The 25,613-nt window shown below is 47.3% G+C and overlaps 1 protein-coding gene across 8 annotated transcripts in view; it reads left to right on the forward strand.

Annotated features, from left to right (window-relative positions):
* LOC116950764 (C-myc promoter-binding protein-like) overlaps positions 1 to 25,613 on the forward strand; it is an 88,753-nt gene that overhangs the window by 8,694 nt on the left and 54,446 nt on the right. The gene's annotated exons all lie outside the window — the stretch shown is intronic.

Consider the following 25,613-nt stretch of genomic DNA (forward strand, 5'->3'; position numbering starts at 1 on the left):
TCACCATTTTTTTTTATTCGACAGCCCCATGCTTTTTTTTTATTTAAAGACACAGAGGGCTCCTTATATTAAGCCTGGTTGTACTGTCCAGGGCAAGTGTTGTTTACGAGCCCCGACTGATAGCAGCGGCAGGAGGACCACTCACGTGATGAAGTGGCGGGGTCAAGCATCGCGCATCGTACAAAGCAAAGTTGAGTCCTTCCAACTGTTTGGGGCAAGCGCTGTCAGCGAGCACCCATTAAGGACTGGCATGGCATTTCATGGTTTGGGAGGGGGGGGGGCACCCACACGCTTGGACCGCCTTTGTTGATGTTTTTCCATCACAGCAAGAATTTGTTTGAGGCCGAGTTGAACTAGATGAGGGCCATGATAAGTTTAGAATCAACTTGCCACTTAAATTATCCACGGATAGATATTAAACCCAGGTCTACCATTGTCTACATGTACTCACAGACCCGGACACCTGTGTCTTTCCAGCACCAGTATTATTATACCGTCAAGGTTAGTCTGCATCTTTCGGGTTGTAGCAATGCATCGACTCATATTGAACGTTACGCTAGCGGTACATTTATCGAGTGGTGTGTGCCTCTAAGCATCGGTGATTTTCGATTCAGTGGATTCACGTAATCCCCTACAGCAACTAGCGGCTGCTCAATTTCACCACGATGTTAAAAAACATTGATTCCGAATTATGACAATTAATTGAATTGCCAATTTTTGTGGTTTGACTATGGGTGAAAATTGTGAGACCTCAATCATTAACAGCTCTTTGTCAATTCGCTGCTGGATGCAAGTGTCCCCACCCCGAAGCGGTAATGAGGCTTGGTTAAGCATACCACGCTCGTCAGTGTGGGGTTCGGTGACAAGGGGGATGGATGTGCGATGCGAGATCCAAAACCCGGAGGACCAGTACAGTACTGGCATCACTCGCCACCGATAGCTTAGGAAGAATTGGACTCGGGTGGCCCGGTTTGCAGTGCTGTACTTATCGCAGTGTGATAACTAACCTCTGCACCCAACCCTCGTTAGACCGCTCGTGACTATGCGAGACGATTAGAGAACATTCGCGGGCATTCCGGGGAGAGAAAAAAACAACATATGGACGCATCGAGAGCAGAGGAAAAAAACCCAGCACACAACGCATCTCAAGCAGTGAGCCCCCCCCCCACACCATCCCATTGCATTGGCGTTGTCCGGGGCGACAAGCGAAGCAGCTCATTTTACATCCCTCCCCATTCACTTCCTGCTGGTTGGGTCAGTGGGTGGGGTGCCCACCACCATCATCTCTTCCCCACACCTCGGCGATCTCCCCGCCTCGTGCCACCTGCCCCCTTTAACATGGCAGGCGTGCTCAGCGCCAGCAGCCTTTGGCCAGCCGCTACGGCGTGGGAGATTGCGTGACAATTCAACAGTCCCCATCCCCCGTGTGCCAGCCACGGCGGCAAGGTCGGCGAGTGAGGTTACTTGCACAGAGCCGCCGTCCGCCCGTCTGAAGTGCACGATGATTATTGAAGCCCTCTGCCTCGTTCTTCCGATTCCTTTTCGTACGGCCGCTGACGTAGATACAGAGCAACGACGACAATTTCACATTTAGGTGGGTCAAGTCGGATAACCGCATCGGGAGCAGCGGGAGTGCAATCGCGCTGCGATGTCTCCTTCATATGTGTGGATCTAGGCGCATTGCTTCGTTGCATGTTGCACGGTCTGTTCGGGATGACCACAGTCTCGCACTCCTGGAGAATTGTTTTAATTTTCCATTTGTGCATCAGGTGTCCGCCATCTACTGCCAATGTTTGTGCAGTGGATACGATTTAGGGTGGACCATGTGGAAGATCAAACCCAGGGATCTTCTGCGTTGGGTCTCCACTCTACCACCTCGTATATTTCTGTCCCTTGAATGCTCTCTATACTGCTCGTATGTTATAGTATTGTCATCAGTATGGCATGAGTATACCAAGTTTGCAGTCGATACCACATTGGGAAGTGGGTTAAAATTGAGTTACAAGATTTGAGGATACAACAACAGAGTTCATAGAAGGCGTGTAATAATAATAATGACTGCATCACGGACACTATGCGAGAGCCGGGGTACTACTTACTACTCTGGTTACCCCGGGGGTTACGGCCATCAGGTTCGTATCTTGCACGGCTCCCCGTGCCTCCGTTCAGCATTGCCCAGTTTCACCAACGTGGTGAAGTGCGTTGAAACAACCGTCACGACTGGCACAGCACTGCAGAGGCGTCCATCCAGCAGTGGATTGATGAGAGGCATGAAGGTTTCAATCGATGTTTGAAACCGAGCCCAATTTTTTTGCGTACGTTCAATTGAAAAATGTGGCAGTAGAATGATGTCCGTCTTTGGGAATATTGTTTTTAAATTTTGATTTAAAGCTTTCGTGACTGCAGTAATTCATATTCTTAGTTTTTTCGGTAAAGTCACGTTGAAGAGAAACAACAAAATAACAAAATATATATAAAACACCTGATGATGACCGTTTGAGTTATGGTCGAAACGTCGTGAGAATTTTTTATTGTTTTATATATATTTTGTTATTTTGTTGTTTCTCTTCAACGTGACTTTACCGAAAAAACTAAGAATATAATATTGTTTTTGTTAATATGTAAAGGAAAGTGGGCGTTTGCCGGCCGTTTTGAGAAAGTGTGCTAGTTGCAGATTTGGTTAATCTGTCTTGTTGGCCCGAGTTCTAAGCGTGTGTGAGGCTCTAAAAGAGCCAGGGATATTTTTTTTATGTCATTTACAGAATTGTGTTTTGCTGCATGGCACTGTAGTTTTGCAGTTGTTTTTTAGTTGTCCAGGACGCAGACTGGACATGAGTCCTGGATTCACTGGGGGGCCGTATAATATACGATGCTACTTTTCCTACATCAATCAAGCCCCTTATCCTTAATAGTCGGGCCAAATATGCTATCCCCGAAACGTAGCGTGTCATATTTTGCGTAGTCAGTAAGGGTTTTAACACGTTTCATAATCGATTCTTTAAATCGGCGGTTCCCATGCCTTTTTGGGCCCGCAGACTCACTGTTAACCCTCTAAACATGTTGAAGGATCACCATTGCAGTAATAGAATCCAGTGCGTTGTGGAAAAAAATGTCATCTGCGACAGTTCCACCGAACACTTCTTACAGCCTTGCAGAGAGAATGTAGGTTGGAAACGACTGCTTGAGCTAATGATATAATGACACACACACGCCTGCGAATTTGGTGCGAGAATCAATTATTTTCGATTTGTATATGTGACGTGCTGAGTTGACATCACCATAGAATCACTGTAAATGTTGCCATCGCATTTGAACAAAAATCAATTATTTATCGATTCGCCAGCAGGGCTGAAACGGTTTAACCGTGAAATATCGAGACCTCGCAGTAAGTAATGGCTCGGCAGGGGGTCGTGGGGGGGGTCTGTTGAGCAACAGGCTTCTTTGACCTGAAGGGGATGAGTTCAAACCGTGGTCATGGTCCAACCAGACACATCGTCATCAGAGCCACTAGCATCTTCCCATCAGCGAGGTCAGTACATTGAGTACCAGCTAATGTGAGGTTGCGTCAGAAAAGTTCAGACGTGTGGTGTTGCGTCACGTTGAAGAGAGAATGTTACCTGTCATTCTGTAGACAGTACCTGTCACTTTTAAGTTAATTAATTCTGCCAGCTCTTGATACTGTATGTGGATGCTATGTATATATATATGCCACTAGTTGGAAACCCGTTCTTATTCAATATATTTAATGGTAATGAATATTTTTTTTTGCTAAACTTAATTTGTCAATCTAGATTTTGAAGTTTTCGTGACTGCAGGGATCCATACTCTTTGTTTTTTTTCGGTAAGTCAAAGAAGGAGTGTGCGCTCACGGGAATTTCCTTACCGCTCAACCCCTCGACTCGTGAGAAAATGGGGGGGTTCAGCACCCCCCTCCCCATCATGTAGCGTCTTCACACGAGCTGATGTCAGCATTCCATCTACTCTGTCGATGTCCTCTCTGAGACGTTCCGGTTTTTTTTTGGCTAACCGTCGAACAAAGATTGGCCGACTGCATCTCGCGCGCGCTTTCAGATCCGCCTCTGCGGCCGTCTGGAACGCTCTTCCTTCCGATATTAGGAAGCCACTGGAGCTAATATGCACTTTTAAATCTCGACTAAAAACGTATTTCTTTAGAACTGCTTTTTGTCTTTAGTTTGTTGTCCTTCCCCCATACCTCCGATTATCACGGTTTGTCACGTATGGTGCAAAAGAAGTTCAACTTACATACGTCCTTGGCTGCCACTCCTTCAATATTCTTGGCCATCATCCCTACTCGCCCATTTGCCCAAATACAATCCTGCCCATTCGCACGAACTGCATGTTAACAGTTCTTATTTTGTGTTTTTTTAATCTACATCTGTGTTCCTTACTCCATGTGTTCCTCTTTCTGTCTCGCAACGTAGATCCCAAACATGCACGTGTCTGTGCTCTTTTACACACACTTGTATATAAATTGCGTTCTTCTTTCTCGTTAATTATCGCGTTTATGATGCGCGTGTTACAAGCCAGTGTCGGGACGCACTCGAAAGCTGAACCGATGCCACCAAAGCCAGTTTTTTTTTCAACAGCACTCTAAAGTTCAGGACAGCTCAAGGTATCGCTTAGCAGCGCAAAGGGTGGCCAGTTATTTCGACCCCCCCCTTCGCCTCGGTTTGCTTTGATGGCGACACCGTATCTTGCCTCTCCAGTGGGACACGGCGATAGGCCAGCACCGAAAATAAACTCGGGCGGCAGTAGTAGGTGGTGGTGGTGGTGGCTACGCTTTCCTGTTGCGGCAAACAGTGTCCGAGTGCCAGCCTGTGCTGCTTCGTCTTCTTCTTCTTCTTCTTTCGTATGGGCTGCTGATGTGGATGCAGAGCAACGACTTCAATTTCGCATCAAAGTGGTCAAGCCACAGATGACCACGTCGGGAGCAGCGGAGTGTAAACGCTGCGATTTCTCATCGTATAGTGTGGATCGGGGCGTTGCGTCGTTTATACGTTGTGCGGTCTGTTCTGGACGAACGCTGTTGCTTGCACACAACCGCAGCGTTTTTATTCTCCATTCGTGCATCAGGAATCCGCATCGACTGCTCAGGCACAAAAGTGCAGCCAGGCAGGGCAAAGGGCCGATGCTGGAGGGCAGGGGGGGGGATACAGGAGAGGAGTTTGCTGTTCGTGGTGCCTGCAATTCAACGAAAGGGGTGGTGGTGCAGAGACCGTGATGAGTGTTCTTCGCTGTGAACCTGCCCACCTGAGTTTTATTCCCGGCCACTGTTAACGTCGGATGCAAATGCTAATCTGAAAAGGTTCCCGGGCCCACTCCCCTCCCCAGACTTCGCAAGCCCACAAAGTATTGTCAATACTTCCCATGACATACGTGGTGTGGTGTGTGTGGGGGGGGGGGTGAGTCTTCATCCAGCAGCGGATTGACAAAAAACCTGTGAATCACGAATGATTCAATCTGTAACCCAAACACAGGAACTGTCTCGTCTTGCCGTTTACTCATCTGGGCCACGTTTTCAACGAGCTCGTTACTGAGAGAATACAACGTTAAAGCTCCGCCACGCGCTTGGCAGCGGGGCACACTTCGGCGATGTCACGGTGAGCTCGATCTCATCAGAAGGCTCTGTGGCACCCGTTTGCGCAAAACGCGCGCCGTGGCATTTTTACGCAGCCGTATTTGCTCACCACGCAGGCGGAACGCGCGCCTTCGTTTTCCTTCCAGGTGTTTTCGGAGGCATTAATTCATAACCACATGAGACCGCTCTGGCATTGTGACCTTCGGCCCCCAGAGTTGTGTGCGCTAGTCAAATACAGTAATCGCTTACATTTACTTTGCATTTTCAAGGCCCGTCTTCTGCAATTCAAATATTAGACCTTGTTGCAAAGGTTGCCCGCAGCGTTTACAAGCTGTGTACACAACCGGTGGGGGGTTTGGAGAGAGGGTGTATTCTATGCGTACAGTATTTTATTTTTCGTTTGATGTTGTCACGCTTATGGAGCACAACACCGTACTCCAGCTGGGGATTCGCGTGTGTACATGCGTGCACGTGTATGTTGTGTGTGGATCAGCCCCATGTGCCTTTGCTTATGAATATATCCGTCTTGGAAGCCTTTTTAATCGGCAAGTCTTAACACACGTAATATTGATAATTAACTTTTGTTTTAATCCACAAAAGCCACGCCCGAGTCATCGGACTCAGCCCCATGTGCCTTTGCTTATGAATATATCCGTCTTGGAAGCCTTTTTAATCGGCAAGTCTTAACACACGTAATATTGATAATTAACTTTTGTTTTAATCCACAAAAGCCACGCCCGAGTCATCGGACTCTAATAATAATATGGTTTTCCCCCTTTTTTCTGGCAACAAAACTGAAACCTTTTTTACAAGGATTCATGTCTGCATTAACCACAATACTTGCAGTCAAAATGGAAACAAAAAACATACTATGATAATATATATGTATTGTCCTTGAAACTGATTGGTCCACACCAAGGGACGGCTTTCTTTTGAGCCTCGACCCAATTGTTGCTCGACCAGATGACGCCAAAAGGCGCACAGCTCAAAGACAAATGCACTATCGAAGTAATGAGGGCTCGGGGTGAGCATCTACATCATTAGACCTCCTTTGCCAGTACCAAAATATAATAATAGGGTTCATCGGACTCTGTTGAGGAGGGCCCTGTTTTGAGTTTATTATTTTAAGACATTTACGCCCAAATAAATGATTGTCATGTACACGTGGGAGAAAACCGGAGCGCCCGATGGAAACCCGCGCGCGCGAGGGGGCAACGCTCTATCCCGCGTACAGATCGAAAAGGGATGACGACTATTCCACTTTCCACCACCCGCCTTCTGGCGAGCCACGGTTATGGAAACCTCGACGCTCGGTTGGGAATGGAGTTCCCACAATATTTGTGCCCGATCCACCAATCCTCGCTGCCTCCACAGTGCGGGGTGACAGACAAGCGCCCCCGCCAACACCACCACCACCACCACCCGGCAGTCTCGGCAGTTCCTTGCTCGGGGAGAGATACAATTGTCTTGGTCTCCAGGCAGACGCTTTACTGTTGGGACTCCTAGATTCCTTGTTAAATAATTAAATGCTCACCTCTTTTTGCCGGTCCACTGCTGGATGAAGGCCTCTCCATCCCGTGAGGTTTGTTTGACCATACTTCACCATGCCGTTGAGTACAGGTTGGAGAGGATAAGGCCCGTGACTGATTTAGATGCCAATTGCCACTGATGTTAGTGGTGGTCCAGGAATCGAACGCCACTCTGTTCCTTGACACGTATGTAATGATAATGGGCCTTGGACAATTCGCCTGCCTGCATTTAAGATTTGAGGAATCGTCACAATCTGGATCAGTGTTTCTATGAAAGAATCGTTTAAGTTGTTTACTTTGTTGTGACATTGTAGCACCCCTAGTAGCTGCAGGGCTAATGTTAGCCTATTACATACAACACATAGAAATCGGAAAACACTTATGCCCTCGATTCGATGCATATATCACTGACCAAAAAAAGTTATGTTTTGAGACGTTTGCCCCTTCAACTATTGTGGGTTTTAATGCGCCTTAAGAAATCGGAGAGCTGGGAGACTACCCACCCACCCTAAGGGAAAACACTCAAACTCTGCAAAGATCTGTCATCAGCCTTGTTTTCCTACCTCTTACAGATGCTTTTTGCGCATCTATTGGCGTGGTTCACCAACCCCGCGCCTATTAAAGCACCGATGTGCACCGTCACGTCCTTCAGTTTGAACCTGCCCTGAAATTTGAATGTCTTTCGGTTGCGTTGTTTGAGCAGTCGGTCCGCAAACTTTGTTTTGAACCACGCAAACGGTTAAGTCGTATGCCAAACGCTTTTATCACATACCCACATATTTGTCAAGAGTCACGATCGTACATTCAGAAATGGCCAAAAATAACACGCTCGTGCTGTGTGATTTCACTGCGGTTCTGTGAAACAGTAATGGAATTACAGGCACAAACCATGAATATCAGAATCCTTATACAAATGTATTCATTATGCCCCATAGTAATTGTTATTGCATTGTGAATACTTTTAAAATGACATTTTTTTTAATATTACGTATATTAATTCACAGATGTCATGAATGTCATCAATATTTTATCATTATTAATAATCTTTGTTTAACATTTGTCAAATTGTAATAAGCCCTCTTCCAATATTAGAATATTAAAATACACACGAGTTTGAAACGTGAGAAGCCGTTGTGTGCGGTTGAGGTGGAAATGCTGCTCCATCCACGACAGCCCAGATCTGGTACCCTCACATTTTTATCTGACTGCCAATCCACACATTACAGCTTTGGTGGACTGTGCTAATGAATACATAGTACAGCCCGGATGTGTACAGTGAGGGAAAAAAAGTATTTGATCCGCTGCTGATTTTGTTCGTTTGCCCACTGACAAAGAAATGATCAGTCTATAATTTTAATGGTAGGTTTATTTGAACAGTGAGAGACAGAATAACAACAACCATGATAATTTCGGAGGTGCGGGACGATCAGATCTGGCACGGTCAGATTTTTGTGCGTTCAAACCCAGTGAAGGATGGCCAAAATTTAGGAAATGACACTTGCACAGGATCGTAAGTGGCTATACGATGCTGGTGAATCTTTTCACAGTGGTGAATGCTGGCCCTCGTTCTACTTCTGTGCAAGTGTAGAAGAGGATAGAGACTGCATTGAAAAAGAGCCGAATGTTGCATGCACGTTGAACTTCTTTCGCGCCGTACATAGCCAACCGTGCTAATCGGAGGTGTGGGACATTCCCACAAATTAATATCTCAAATCTTGTGTAAATTAAATAGAAAATATATATACTTTGTTTTGACTTAACTTTCGTGACTGCAGGAATTCATATTCTTTGGTTCTTTCGGTAAAATCACGTAGATAGAAGACAAAATAATAAAAAATTTAGTGAATAAAAATAATAAAAATAAAATAATAAACAACAAAAAACACTAATGTAAACTGTAGCCTGGTTATTAAGTTCGGTGAGTGTACTGGCAGTCTATAATGTAGACAGTAGCCTGGTTCTTAACCTCGGTGAGCGTATTGGCAGTCTACAGTCTACATTATAGACTGCCAGTACACTCACCAAGCTTAATAACCAGGCTACAGTCTACATTATAGACTGCCAGTACACTCACCAAGCTTAATAACCAGGCTACAGTCTACATTATAGACTGCCAGTACACTCACTCAGGTTAATAACCAGGCTGCAGTCTACATTATAGACTGCCAGTACACTCACCAAGCTTAATAACCAGTCTACAGTCTACATTATAGACTGCCAGTACACTTACCAAACTTAATAACCAGGCTACAGTCTAGATTATAGACTGCCAGTACACTCACCAAGCTTAATAACCAGGCTACAGTCTACATTATAGACTGCCAGTACACTCACCAAACTTAATAACCAGGCTACAGTCTACATTATAGACTGCCAGTACACTCACTCCAATTAAGAAACCAGGCTTCAGTCTATATTAGTGTTTTTTTGTTGTTTATTTTATTTTTTTTCAAATATTTGTATTAACTTTATTTTTTATTTTATTTTTCTATCTACGTGACTTTACCCAAAGAATATATGTTTTGTGTATTTCAGAACAAAAAAGGGGGCATACGTTTGGTGCAGCCCTCGTACAACTGCTCACTAACGTGTTAGCACATTCAGACTGTATAACTCCAAACGATACAGAGGTTGAAATGTATGATTATTAAGTTACTTATCTTGTGCAGTTGTTTTTTTTACGGTAGAATTAACCTTTCGGTTATTTGAAAAATAGCAACCGTTGATTAATCTGATTGATTAAACCAGAAGAGAGAGAATGTTGAGATGCATTGTGTTTTTTGCAAGGGAGTCCTGAGTTGAATTTGTAAATATCATTAATTTATCTAGAGATGTTTCCACACCTCTTGTCCATAGAAGCCCCCATTTGTTTATTTCAACGGCTCTCCGTTCAAATAACGGGATCGCCGATAGCCTTGCACACTTTGATAATTTACATAGAATCGGATTGGAGTGGTAGATCAGTGGCTCAGACAGAGGTCACACAGAAGTCAGTGGCTCAGTCAGAGGTCAGAATCAGCACTGCTGCGATTCTGTTAGCCACGTGTGATTAAGCCAAATTCTCAAGTGTAGTAAGTTGAGGGCCTCTGCTTGGTCATCAATGACTACGCACATTTTTTTGTTGACCAAATTTCAGTTCTGAGCAGTGTAAAATTTAGCTTTTACCGTGATGCAACAAACAATTTTATAGCAGGCTTTTGGAAAAGTGTGACCACTGCAGTGTGAACAATACAAATGCGACTTTGCAGGATCATTCGGGAGCAGTCGAGGTGGACAAAATGTCGCACGGCCATTCCGACATGCAAAGTGCACTGAACTGTCGAGATTCGAGGATGGATTCTACACTTTGTGACTTAACACCGAGTGCACATTTGCAGTAAATTGGGGAAATAAAGTTAAAAAATAAAATCACATTCGACTTCAAAAGTCGCATTACATTTCTGGGCTAGGAATTGCGCGAATTGCTCTGCGTTCGGGCAACCGACAGTTTGCTTCACTACGAGAAGAAGAAGACTTCAAAAGTCGCATTACGTTTCTGGGCTCGGAATTGCGCGAATTGCTCTGCGTTCGGGCAACCGACAGTTTGCTTCACTACGAGGAGAAGAAGAAGAGAGAAAAAACTCGCAACGTGGCACATCGCTCGCGAGTTGCGTCAAGTCGGCTTGACGCGGAGTGTATTGTGGTAACCATTGCCTTGTTGCTACATGGCTGACATTCATGCCTGCAGTGTGCCCTGTCTGTCCACTCAAGAAAGGCCACATTAATTCGGAGTGCCCTCGGTTGTCGTGTCGTCGGTCTTCGGCCGCTACGGAAAAATGCGTGGTTTTTTTTTGACGGACGGGGGGGGGTTGGGGTCAAAAGCCCGTGTTGTGGAAAGCTCAGGCTGGCTTGCGCGCGCACTGCCTTCCAGAGGCAATCGTTTCCGAAACACGGTCCCTTTGTTCTGCCGCTTCTTAATCCGGTAACGCGGTCGCAGTTGTAGAGATAAATCCTGTTCAATATTGATCGGCTATCAGCTTGCACAGGTGTTGATTAATAAGCGCGCAGCACGATTGCCCAATGGGTTATTTTCCGGGTCCGCGAGTGGACTGGAGTGGGCGCTCCACCAGATACCACGGAGGTCGGCATCCTGCGGCTCCGGAACCGCGTGTGGCTCTTTAAGGACTGCTGCTTCGTGACGTCACTTTATTAATGACCGCCGTCTCGCATTCACATTCCATCGCGGCTCTTGAAATGTTGAGGTTTTCTTTTTTGCTGAATTTGAAAAAGCAATGTCTCGTCTTTTTGTTACTTTGATTACCAACCCCCTGAGCTCGCCACAGTGAGATGGACACTGGATTTGGCGTGCCAGCTGTGGAATTTTTTCTTGGGGACCTCGAACAGAACAGACCCATCATAGAGGTCTTAGGGGTTAGATCGCGTAAATATAAATGCGTCGTTAAACCCGCCACCACCCGGCACAGCCAATTGGTAAGGTCTGTCACGTAAACGGAACGTGCCAATTCGTTACTAGTACAGCAACACCGGTGTGTTGTAGAGCAAATCCACAACTGAGGCCCAAATAGGACTTTCAAATACTTCATGATGAGACACACATTAACATACAATGATTTTTGTGCCCGCAAGAGGCCCTTGCAGTTACATAAGTGACTGAGGGACACAACATTGTTGACTAGTCGAAAATATTCCCTTCTACTACCCAATTAGTGCAGCTGAGATGCTTGCCGTCCCATGAAGATATCGCTTGTGGGCCGTTTCGAAGTGGTACGCCTCGTGTGGCAATGGGCCGTGCGATTATATGAAGTTGCGGGCCGAGGGTTCATCATCTCTTGCCTAAACTCAGTGGTGAATCACGGAAAGCTTTGCATGTGACTAAAACACATCTCGAGCAGTCATTAACTTGACACAAACTAAATTATAACTATTTAAACTTTTTATTTATTTTACCAGGTGTAAGGCCCACTTGAGCTGCCTAGCTCTTTTTCAGAAACGACCTTGCCACAAATGACATCTCAAGGAAGTGGTTTATCACGTGGAAATGTAAAGCAGCCAAATCCTCTAAACGCACTTTGATTGTAAATGTGGAGGGAAAAATCAAGAGGACCCGGAGAAAAATCCACGCGACCACGGGAGGAAACATGCAAACTCCAAATACACAGGTGTCAGGGTCAGGATCAAACCCACGACTTCCTGTATACCAAGCGCGAGGTAGTTAACATCCCGCCACCGTGGCACTTTCTATCTCTATAGCTACCCCTAATTCGAATCATAACCTAGCCACTCACACTGTGATGATCCCTAATTATTTCTTGGCCTTAATACGGCGTGACCTTAATATCTTAATTACAGCCCCAGTTATAGCCACGCTTTACACAGTCTAAATCAACATGAAATGAATATGAGCTTAACCACTCAATATGAAGGCATACTGACCCATCTGAACAATACTATTAGCCATACCTAATCCTAAACACCCACCAACCATGACCCCAAAGTATTAATTGTAAATCTAACACGAAGGCAGCCACGCCCCCTATCCCGCAAGCGAAAGAGTCTTGCGGTCTCACTGGGAGCTGATGTTAAGATTGACAGACCCCATTAGCCTCTTGCCCCACGTATAACATCTGTTCACGAACATCGTAAAACACCAAATATATGGTTGATTTAGAGACCAACCAATCACGGAGGCTGCACTGGTTTTAGAAAGGAGTGGCTACACTCCTATCAAATCATTTCCTAGAATGGAGATGCATATCAAGTACCGTTGTGCCTGACTTTATGTAGACAATCAAAAGGGCATTTGAGAGTGTAAACTGATGAAATCCTCCAAGCTCTTACAAACCGAGGCCTAAATACAAATAAAGAAAGAAACACGTTAATTATAATTATCAAAGACATTTAAAAACAATGAACAGTTAACACATAAGGTGACAGAGTAACAAAATACAAATCGGTGAGTAGTCGAGCGAAGAGATTGGCTCTGCAGCAAGTCATTCACAGTTATGCTCGTGATATTTTATGAAAATTGGATGTAAGTAGTAAAGGCATAATGGATAAATGGTGATAGAATTAGGTGGGGACATTTCATTTTCATTTATTTGGTATAGCCCTGTGAGCCATTCAGGCTCTTGTAACGACCGATGGTCACCAAATGATTGAGGAGCTCAACTTTAAAGGGGGGCGGGGGGATAAAGATACATATGAGCAAAGCAGAAGTCACGCAGAACTCGTTCGCTGAACAGAATTAATTCATTGTTGGAGGATCCCAATTGGAAAACATCACAGAGTACATACCTATTTTGGCAATTATTTAAACACACCGACATCAAAACGATGAACCAGAGGCAAGTGAGAACAGGCTGGAGTGGTTTTGGAACATTGCATTTCATAATGAAAAACAACATAAAAAATGTGATCTGTCATGACGCGTGAACCAGAAACCCAGACACTGACAAGGAAAATGGAACAAAAGCTGCAGAGAGAACTAAGAAGCAGATTGTGGTTTACAGTGAGACCGAAATATATATATTCACTTAAAGGATCGGTGAACAAATGCAAATTAGATGCATAATATTAATTGTTCAGAATAAAGTAAGTGAGCTTCGGAGAGAAGACTTCACTCTGTGATATAGCAGATGGATGAGACTCGCAATGGAATGGCAGACAAAGGGAGAAAGGTTCGCCTTGTGTGCTGCTGTGAAGTCGATGTTGGCCATTGCAAGTCGGCGAGGCGTTTACCGCGTAGGCTTTCGCGACCAATATTATCCATGTTAGAGGTTTTTTTTTTGGGTTAGGTCGCGTAAATTTAAAATGCGTAGTTAAACCCGACACGGCCAATTAAGTAAGGCTTCGTCACGTAAACAAAACGTGGCCAATTGGTCACTCGTACAGCACTAACCGGTGTGTTGGAGAGTCAGCCCACAACATTTACAAATAGAGTACGACGTTTCGCCAGTAATTACAACTAGCACCATCAGGGCACAGCCAAGTTGCGGAGAAAATCCTCCTGTTTTGGTCTTAAACGGAGGGATAAATGCAATGGCATAACTTTGTGAGCCAGTCAGGTACGAAGGCCAGAGGGGGAGGGGCCGGGTTAATGTATACACATGCTTATTTATATTCGCGTGATCTAACCCAAAATCTCTGTTATGGATAATAAGGAATGGCTACAACATGGGAGGCCTTCATCTGGCAGCAGGGATAGAAACATGGCTGACGATGAAGAATAGTTTACAGCCTTTTGTCAATCCACTAAAGAGCTGTCAGAGGGAGTCTTCTGGTTCAGTTGGGAAACCTTCCAAGTGCTGCCCAAAAAACATTTCTCTTTCAGAAAGCATTTCCTCTCTTAACTCGGCCACTTCTTGCCCCCAACCCCTCCCCACCACCATTGCCACCATTGTCATTGCTGTAAAGCGACTCGATATTTTATGATGAAAGGCAACTGTATAAGCGGTGATTATTATTATGAGCAGCGGATAATTCACTGTGTAACACAATTTTTGTTCCTGGGTAGTAAGTGTTATTTTTTTATTGCTTATGCCTAAAAAGTATATAAAATGGCTATTGTACCCCACGAACTTTGCTTTTGTGACCAGGACTTTACGTGAAGGAATGACACAAATGCACACCACGTTTTCTCATTGAAAATAGGTACATTTCAAAATATCACTGTCCTGGTCACAAAAGCACAGTTTGTGGGGTCTAATAGCCATTTTCTGTATTTTTGAGGCAGAAGCAATTAGGAAATAACACTACCCAGGAACAAAATGTGTTTTTATTACACTGTATAATTTATTTTATTCATCCAGGACAGCGTCATCGAGTCTCAAGTCTATTTTTATGGGTCCTGCTTTGAGATGTTTGGTTATTTGCGTTGGTTAATGAGTGTTTGGCACGTGGTAGGATACGGGAGAATATTCAGAAAACGCACACGGACCAGGGGGCAACATTCGGGAAGCTCTGCACAGATGGCTTCAATAATCTGTTGTGTGCTGCTAGCTTCCGTCCGGCCACCCCGCAGCACGATCCTAGAACGCCTGGTTTGAACCGGCATTATGTCATCAAAGTACCGTGGCAGGCACAAGCGGCCATCTATGTTGCATAAACTATATAAAAGAAATCGATTCGTAGACGCAGTGTTTGTGACGTTTGTATCGCGAGCGTGAGACTCGATTTCACTCGGTGGAATCGTTCCACGCCCCAACCGTTCAACCGAAACCCACAAACTCAAGCTACATTTGGCCAGTGGTAAATGTGACCTCTTGGCTAAACCCACAGACCCCAAGATTGTCATATCAAAGATGACTCCTGAGCAATTCCACATGTATTCATGTACCCCCCCATTCCTCCACCCCTGCTCCACCAGCCTTGAAACGCGATCGTATATTCCCCACTCGGCCCGTGCCTTTATAGATCTACAGGCTGAGTTATGGCCCTGGAGGAATGAGCCTTTGAGGATGTGACCAGTGAGGGGGAAGTGGGGAGGGGGGGGGGACTTTTAAATGAATGCATTAAGGAAAATGTGGGTGTTCGTGCCAAATATCAAGGCACACTCAGCGCAATTCTGAGCACAATTTGTTTGATCTATGCTGTGTTGTAACAGCCGAGGCGGCGGTTCCGCGCACTGCGCTGACTCCCAAAATTGCTTGCCTCTTCCTTCGCCTGCCGAGTTACTCCAACATGCAATGATTCATCCCCCCGCCTCCCTGTGATATCGATGACTTGTCACGAGTTTGCTGTCGTGAATTAATTACACAGCCAATTAATTTTTACGTTTCATTGTTGCCGCCTTAGTTGTGTTGTTTCTGAGTTTATACGTTTGCGTTGGAATTGCGTATGATTTGCACGAAATGTAAACGCACGATTCTCACATGCACGGTTTTGGAAGCGTGTAACACGAGGGCAGATGTTAGAATCGACTTGTCGTTACAATCCTGGGAATTACCCATTCCCGGCCACGACTAAAATATCAATGGCGAGTTATTATGTGAACCAGTCCTGGAAAACCCACCACCACCACCACCTTGAACTTGTACAGACCAGCGAGTTGAAGTCACAGTTTTGTCAAATAGTCCATGAGCCGGAGAAGCCCAGGCGCCAGGCCATATTGCAGGGCAGGTAGGAGGGGAGGTGGGTTGGAGGGCGAGGAAATTGGACAGCTGGGTGGTCCCACTCCATTCCTTGCACTATGGCCAACACCAACCACGTGCCACCACTGCATTGGGACGGGGTGAAACCTCTCCCCCACCTTCACCAACTTGGACTCACCAGCGAGTTGAAGTGACAGCGAGTCGAAGTCACAGTATCGTCCGACAGCTCATGAGCTGGAGAGGCCCAGCTGCCAGATTACATTGGAGGGGAGGGGGGGGGATGGAGGGGAGGGGGAGGGGGGATGGAGGGGAGGGGGGATGGAGGGGAGGGGAAGGGGGGATGGAGGGGAGGGGGGATGGACAGGTGGGTGGGTCCCACTTCATTCCTTGCACTATGGCCAACACCAACCACGTGCCACACCGCTGCAGTGGGAGTGGGGGGCGGTGAATCGTTCAACCCCTTAGCCACGAGCTTCACAGTCGGGTGTAGACATTTCGCCAGCGTGCTGTGGCGATTTGCTGCGGTTGCGCCACGTTGTTGTTGTTGGGCGTGATGCCGGACAACGGCAGCAGCTGGCCAACGCCGTGTCATTGAGAGAGAGAGAGAAGGTGAAGCTGCCTGACCCGGGTGCTGAAGAAGATTTCGGCGCGCGGAGCGAAGTGTCGGTACGACGTTGCCGAATCACCGGCCGGCACGGTTCGACCCCGGCGACGCACACCCCCGGGAGAGCCGTTCAGCCGCGGAAACCCACGGGGTCTTGTGGCATAACACTTGGGAGGCTTTCGCGACAAATATTATCCACAGTAGATGTTTTTGGGTTAGATCGCGTACATAGAAATGCGGCGTTAAACCCACCAACCACCCGACACAGCCAATTCGCAAGGTTTGTCACGTAAACAGAACGTGCCAATTCGTTACTAGGACGGCAACACCGGTTGTGTTGGAGAGTAAACCCCGCAACGTTTACAATTCCGAGTACTGTGGTAAGTGTCTGCGTTCGTTCACTTGCACTCCCTCATGGGGGGGGCGGGGAGGGGGGCTTCGGATAATGACCCTGGGTGTGTTGCCGCGTCTCGGCAGGCAGAATGACGGGGGCAGGGTTCATAGCGCTCGTAAGTCAGCGGGGCAGGCGCTGTCCCGAGCTGCACCTTTTATTATTCTGTGGGGCGATGAGAAAATGTAAAGGAGGGCAGTTTCGCTTCCTGTCATATTCACCGTGCGTGACGAACGAGAGAAAAAATCTCTGTGAACGTTCGGGGGAAGTTGGGGAGGGTGGATGGTTTGAGAGCAGGTGAGTAAACACTGTCATTTCCTGTGTTGCAAGTGGAGGCGATAAGGGAACTCGGCACAGAAATGCCGATGCGAGTCATTCCCAGCACGTGGAACGTGCGGCTTGTTTCACTTAATTGATGTTCACACCCAAGGCATTGGGCAATCTCTGCGAAATCAGCCTCGATGTGGTGTGGGCTGTGATTCACCCCAATTATGACACTGGGTATGTAAGAATTTGTCAATCCATCCGAAGGCTAATATTAATACTTAAGCTCAGGATTCATGGACCCGTTGAATTTAGCTCGTGTAAGAGTCGATGCTTTTGTCATTTGGAGCACACATCGACCGTGGAGATGGGGAAATGAAATCCGCTCGTGTGCATGTGCGAGGTAGATTTTGACATTGCAGGGCCGTGAGACATGGCGACGACTGGGGGCAGGCCTTCATCCAGCAGTGGATTCATCATTGTTGATAATTAAACTAAAAGACGATATGTATGTCGAGCTCCTTTCGCGCACCGTACGTAGCCAACCGTGATAATCGGGAGGTGCAGATGGATTCACATGAACCCTACAGCCACTAGTGGCCGCTAAATTCACCGCGATGTTAAAACAATGATGCATGAAAACCCTGTTGTGCAACATTTCACTATTTTCACAGAGAGAGGCAGACAACCAGCCAGTTTGGGCCACAGTGCAACTGGATTGGCTGTCGAGGGCAGGGCAGAGGGAGCCCCTGGAAGGCGTCAGAATTTGTTAAACGAGCGCTTGGGTCTGTTATGACACGGGATGTGTGAGCGCATTCACGATACCGTACAACTTATCAAACATTAAATTGCAACTGCAATTAATGAAATGTCAATTTTCAGTAACCATCATCAAACGGCAGCAGGCACGGTCTATTCACTGCTGGAGGAAGGCTTCTCCAACCCTTCGTGATCTCTCTCGGTCCTACGATATAATAATTCATCCAACTGGTACCTGCCTATGAGCTGATCTCATCAAGGTAATCTTCAACCGTCGTCAATCCACTACCTTCTTCAGTACATACTTTACCATGCTGGTCAGTGCAGGTTGATAATGGTAGTGGTGGTGGGGGGGGGGGAATGGTGGGGGGTGGGGGGCAGAACTGATTCAGATATCACCTGTCGTATGTGGGGATAGCTGTGATCAGAATCGAACTCTGGTCGCTGGGTTCAAAGCAGTGCACTAACCAATGCGCACCACTGCTCCACTCATTTCTATCTTATAGCCCATTCTCAATCTACAGCTGGATGAAGGCCTCCCCCATGCCATGTATGAGGGTTGTTTGACCATATTTCACCACACTAGTCAGGACGGTCGATGGACGGGGGTGCACATGACCGGTTCAGATATCACTGCCACTGACGTTAGCTGTTGTTGGATATCGTACTCGGGTCGCCAGGTTCACAGTGTGGCGTACAAACCACGTGACCGCTGCGTCCCCGGTTCTAGATCGTATTTTCCCGTAATTTATCCCGCAACCGAAGATGTTCATTGTTAACGTTCTCAAGCAAACGGCCGAGCGGGGGCGGTGGCCGGGGGGTGGTGGGGATTCGAATTGCGCAAGACGTTTCCAGCTTCGGGAAACCCAAAACCACCGTCCACTCGGCGTCGCTGTGGGCTCTGGTGAGGTCAGCTTGTTCACTCGCAAGGGATAAATGCGCGTGCGGTGGTGCGCTGCTTGTTTCACGCGGCTGCAGTCGGCACCAGGTTTACATTTGTTTGCCAGGTGACCGTGCGTCTACTTGCACATGCAGCTCTGTTGTCAACGCATTGTTGGACGAGGAACTGCCCAGGTTGTTGCAGGTCGTGGTGTGGGTGGGGGGGGGTTATATTTGGCCATATTTCACCAAGCGGCGTTGGCGCACGGTTTGCTCGTGTCGGGGATTTTACGTTGCGGTCATTGGAGAGGGACCCGGACTCTCGCACCAACAACTCGCACGACTTCAAAAGCCGATTCTGATCATCGAGTGTCCGGTGCCCGCGTCGCGTCGCATTCAAAGCAGGTGGCGCCTTCCCTTGACGCTGTCCAGCCATCTCCGATCTCGTCACGTGCAGCCAAAACACGGGACTCGAGCCCAAGATCTGAGCGGTGCTCGTCTCTGTGAGCCTCGCCCCTCGTTCACCCGGCCCATGCTTCTATATTGGCTGCATGTTTTTAAGTGTTTTTTTTATGCCATTTCCCTTGTGCGGATTGTTTTTTTCCACGGTTCCCGTTTACATCTTAGAACATTTTTTTCTTAGGAGCGGTGAGGTTTTCCCCGCGGGGCCTTGTTTGTTTTTAACTCTCAGCAGAAGCCAACGGCCTGTGATGGACGTGGTTTATTTTGAGACCTGGCATGGGGTCACTCGACCTAAAACACCGCGGCGCTGCGGTAATTCCCCCCCCCCCTCGCTCGTGACGGCAAAAGCTTGGGAGAGTAGAACTGATGACGCCGCACACGTTTTTCTGTTTCGGGAAACCCGTGTCGATCCACTGCTGGATGAAGAACTCCCAACGCCGTGTCAGTCTTGGGGAGTTGTTTGACCATACTTCGTCACCCTGGTTGGGGTAGGCGGGATGGCTTAGCGGGGGGGGGGGGGGGTGCCCAGGACTTGTTCCTGATATCACTAGCCACTGATGTTTAGCTGTGGCCGGGAATCGAATTCAGTTAGTCGGATTTATGGTGCGTTGTGCTAACCATTGCACAATTACTGCACCCCAGATCCCTGTAGATACGGTGTATTCGTGCAGTATGTGTGCACGTGTGTGTTTGTTCTCTAGACACGTTCCCTAATTATTTGCATTGACCATGTATGCCTCAATTGTGAACCCCAAAGAATATTGACTTTAGATATTTCAGATACCGTACTTTAAAGATGTGTGTAATCAGTTGTAGATTTACAAAGTTGTCTTTTTTACTTGGGCGGAGTGTCAACTCATTGGGACTGTAATTAAGAGAGAAATCATTTGCCAGCTTAATGTATGTTAAAAATCTTATGACCTAACCCATCTGTATGACGCAGCTTTGGGCGTGATGGCCCTGGCATTGAAACCCTGAAAATTGTTAATGTATTGGTATTTATCAAAGAAAATACATTGATTGTGTCTCTTTTTTTATTGCCGCAGGGATCTCGATTTAGAAATCTTGAAATATTAGGCCAGCTCCCCCCCCCCCCCCCGGGAGGTTTCTAGATCCACTTCCGCTATATTGCAGAAATCTACCTCTCCCTTTCAGTATAATTCACCCAACCATTAGTATTATCAGTTTGACACGTAGTAGGTTTTTGCGACCATTATTATTTATTAAAAATGTTTTTTTGGGGGGGTTTGATCGCAATTTTTGCAACGATGATGCTGGATGTGATTACCAGCGAAACATTACGGTACTCAAATTGATCATCTTGTAGCTTGACTCTCCAACACTCCGGTGTGCTGAACTAGTAACTAATTGACACGTTTTATTTACGTGACAAACCTTATTAATTGGCTGTCTCGGGTGGTGGCGGGTTAACGACACATTTATACTTATGCGATATAACCCCCAAAAAAAACCCATGTTGTGAACATTAGTCTATCAGTTTAATTATCGATCTCACTCTTTTCAATCTGCTGACCCATCAATCAAACCCCACCCATCTATCCGACAGTGGTCGCAGACATCCTTACCTTACCCTCTTCATGCGGCGCGTGATGTAAACCCCCCCCCCTCTCCCCCCACTATAGGATACGGCTCATAAAACAACAGCTAGCAGAGCAGTGTGCATTACTGTGACCGCGACATTCGTGGCATTCCTGAGTAGATGGTGTGAGACAGCACACACACACACACCCCCGCTCTCTCTCTCATAATAACTGAAGACTCCTCCGAGAAAAGGGGGCACCGTGCTGCGTTGTTGGTGGGGGCTGTGAATGAACGCGTCCCGGCAAACGCGTGCTCTTGAACGAACGAATGCCGACGATTGGAATGTATGCACACAAGGCGTCCGCTATGTTTAATAGGCTCGTTAGGGTCATTCTGGCGTTAGGGTCCCTAGTTAAGGGCTCATTAGGTTGACTCGACTCATTGCAGTCAATTCAGGTGCGGGGGGTCACAAGACAACGTTTCATTGAACTTATTACACTCGGGGGCAGTTCCTGTGCAAGGGTCACGGAATGAGTGGGTGACCAAGCAGCTGCCATACCTCATATCCACTAGGGGTGGAATGCTGCATCGATGCATATATAATTAATATTTATACAGTATTGATTCTGAAGCTAATGATACATGATGTGCATCGGCGGGAAGGAATTGGTGTTTTTCATTTCGTATATGCTGTTTGTAATGAGCTCACATCCCCCCCCCCCCCTCCGGGAATAGGTGATGCTGCCACATTCACCCCGAGTCACAATAATTAAACTGAATCGCCTATTTTGATGAGTTTTGTTCAATCACCGTCAGCCAAAATCACACGTGCCCCACCCTACGGCTCACGAGAGCAAGGGAACGATGGCTTTTACTTTTTTGGCACGACACCGGTAGGTATTTGCCCCTGCTATTGCAACCGCTGTATGTATCATCACAATCGCCCTTAATCTCCTGACTAAGCAGCCAATATGTATTACGTATGTGTAGTGACTGACTCGGAGACACTTAGAGTAGGAGGCACTCTGTTTATTAACGGCCTTAACAGTTCACACTTTAGTAACTACGGTTCCCAGTCAGGGCAGCTGGCAGACTGCCTGTCTGACGACGCCGAGATGGTGAAGACTCCAGCAGCAGCACGACGGGGATCCCACTTCACACGACAGCCCCGAGCTCCCCTCCCGGGGCCCCTCTTATACTGTCAGCGTGGCCTGACTCCGCCCCCGGCCACGCCCCCCTTCTGGAACCTACCAACGGGTTCTCGATGTGCCCCTTCCGTGACCTTTCCCCTACCTCCCTCTCTCTGGTCTATCACGTGGCCTGCTGTCAGGGCTGCTGTGGCTGCAGATCCCCTTTACTGCCAGCAACCAGCGTTATGCTGTTAAGTTACCGATTCTATGTCACTACACATGAAGCAATTGGCGGGACCCCGGGATCCCATCACTGCCCCAGGGTGGGAAAAACCGCGTAGCGACACGAGTCTTGCCTTACCGACAACAAAACTAGTGGTCAATCGATTGGCCTCGTCGAGAGCTACTCGGGGCACTAAGTTTCATAAAAAGTTGAAAAATTACATAAACACGTTAAATTCACTGCCTGGGGGGCGGGCTCGCCTTGGCAAGGAAGCTGAGGATCGACGGCTGACCGGAGGGCGTTGTCGCCGCGCGCGACTGCGGGCGGACGCCCCCCGGGCTTGCGTTTGGCCGGTGGGGTGGCACCCATCGTGTTGATCGCCGCCTGCTGGCGCTTGTTGGCGCGAGTCTGGGCGGGCGGCGCGTTGCTGTCGGGATCACGAGTGGGCGGACTGAAAAATAATAATAATTATTGACCTGATTTTTGCGGGACCCCGGGGTCCCGCCAAATGATTTACATGTCTGGGGAATTTTATTTGGACCTCTCTACACATTTCAATGAGTCAGGTGTCATTTGAAAGCTTATGACGGGTAGTTTTATGCAAACCAGGTTAAATCCTGGCCACAAATGACATGGGTGGCGAGGGATATCCGATCCCGCCCTGGTCCCCGTGGCACTGACGGGCGTGGTGAAGTATGGTCAAACAACCTCCGTAACTGATGCACTGTGGCGAAGCCTTCATCCAGCAGTGGATGTACATCTATGAACTTATAGTTATATGCAAATGATATTCTGGAATGCTATTGCCAATAAACTGCAACTTGAATCGCTACCAATGAGATCTTCTCTCAAAACTGCTCTAGAGGAGTTGGACACCCCTAGCTGCCACTGCTATTCATTGGCGTAAAATAAAATAAAATGTTTCGCTCCGGATGACGCTGCAAAGTATTGTCTGTATTTTGATTTAGCGTGCTGATCTTAAAGGTGCATTGAAAAATTTGATACTCCGACTGATGCTTCTGTTGTTGTGGAGTAACTCATGCAGCCAGCTATGGCTCTAGAATTTGGTGTTACATGTTATTTTTGTAGTTTATTGTAAAAATTCGGTCAGTCCCTATGATCACTGTTACGTTGCAATTATGGCTTCATTTTTTGGTGATTTGGAAAACGCTTTTTGGTTTGGACATGTTTGTTTTGTTGTAGTACGGAGTTATACTGATGGCCTTAATCTAAGTTTTATTGTGGTTGTTGTTTTATTTGCATCCCACTGGGATTTTTTGCACACAGCGTTTGGTGTACGATGCTTTTTTCAGGAATATTTTGCATTTTCTGTTTGCACAGTCGCACGTAGTGACTTTAAGATGTTTTTCTTGTTCGTGTTTTTTTTTGTTTGTTGTGGTTGCACCCGATTCAAGAGCCGAATGGCTCACAGGGCTATACCAAAATAAATAAACTGAAACTAAAACTGAATGTTAGTCATGAGCTAATGGGGTAAAACAAAACGTCACAAACCAGACAATTTAAAATCGTAAACAATACAAAGGTTACGGTAAAAAAAACTAAACCATTTTTAAAATAATCCATTACAGTATTGAATCAAATCGCGAACCGTGATCGTGACGATGTAATCTGCCGGAGGGCGTGTCATGGTTAGTAAGCTTTCATCCAGCAGTGTCTTGAAGAGACGAGGGGGTGAATGTACATTAAACGTGTGCTCGAGAACACGTGTGCTCGAGAACACGTGTGCAAACGCTTCACCTGCACGACGCTCGCAGCGACCACCACGGTAAGCACACGCAGAAGGCTTCGGGAATAGCAATGAGGTCTCGGCCGGTTTAGCAAGACGAAGGTGAAGGGAGGAGGGAGCCGTGGGGATTGATCTGAGGGAGTGCGATAACAGGGGGGAGGGGGCGGTGGGAGGGGGCTCGGCCGGGGTGGGATGGTTGGGGGGGGGGCTGGTTGCGGGGGGGCTGGTTGCGGGGGGGCTTGTGGGGAGGCTGGCGGTGGGGGCTTGTGGGGAGGCTGATTGAGGGGGAGGGGGTTGGGGAGGGGCTGGTTGGGGGAGGCTGTTGGGGGCTGCTCGGGGGAAGGCTGTTTGGGGCCGAGGCTGGTGGGGGGCGGGGTGCGGCACGTGCATCCGTGGCTGTGGATGCTCGCGAGGTGAGGTCAGCCGGACGGCGAAAGAGAGACGGGCTGAGAGGGTTGGGGCGAGGAGAAAATGAGACGCAACTCGACTCCGTAACGCACGCACGCACGCCACCACCACCACAACAGCACGGGGCGTTTGGCGCAAGCCCGATGCCGTCCGACCGGTTTGCGTTTGTCCCCTCCCCCCAGTGTTCGCCCGGGCACACAAAGCTCGCAGTTTAAAACAAGCAGGGGTGGGTGGGTGGGTGGCGTTGGAAAGGGGGTCTTACAGTAGTTTTTCAAGCAGTAGTAATGATTCATCGCCACCTGAACATTCGATGACTGGTCATGATTTGGGGTGGGGTGGTAGGATGAACGTTTTTCTTCTATTCAAGAGTCCGGTTGCTTGTTTGCCTTTTGCTTGGAGTGTCCTATGGTGTTTGCTCCGTCTTGTTTTCTCGCAGTTGCCTACAGGTGCCATTGCCACGTGATGTGCAGGCATGCAGTAACAACTCCACCACGCCCAGCGAGCGATTTTGATGAGTTGTCAAGATTTCGCGGTCGTCATTTCATTCCAGAATCATATCTCGTTGGGTGCCGTCTGCACTTGATCGGTTTTTATTGTTGTCTGTCCGCCTGTCATGTCTTGGGATATTCCCAGTCGCCTAAACATACTTTAGCAGCTCTTTTTCAGGAGTTTGACAAGTCACTCCACCCCAGCGATTCGATGATTCGTCACGATTTTATCCTCATTACTTGATCCCAAATAATGCGTATGTTTATATGTGTTTTACTGTCGCCTTTGTATTGGCTATCGCAAACGGTTCGGCCTCCTTTATTCCGTCCTGTCGCAAGGTAAATTAGCATCGGAATTACTCATACGGTGGTCACACACGCGCTTCGGCTATCTAAGCATTGACCATCATCCCGTGCAGGGCCACTACATGAACTTTATAATGAATGATACATTTAATTATTACGCAGAGCAGGGGGACACGGGGGGAGGGGGCGAATG

This window comes from Petromyzon marinus, chromosome 40 (genome assembly GCF_048934315.1).
Source record: "Petromyzon marinus isolate PM22_M1 ecotype Great Lakes invasive population chromosome 40, UKy_Petmar_22M1.pri1.0, whole genome shotgun sequence".
NCBI lineage: Eukaryota > Metazoa > Chordata > Hyperoartia > Petromyzontiformes > Petromyzontidae > Petromyzon > Petromyzon marinus.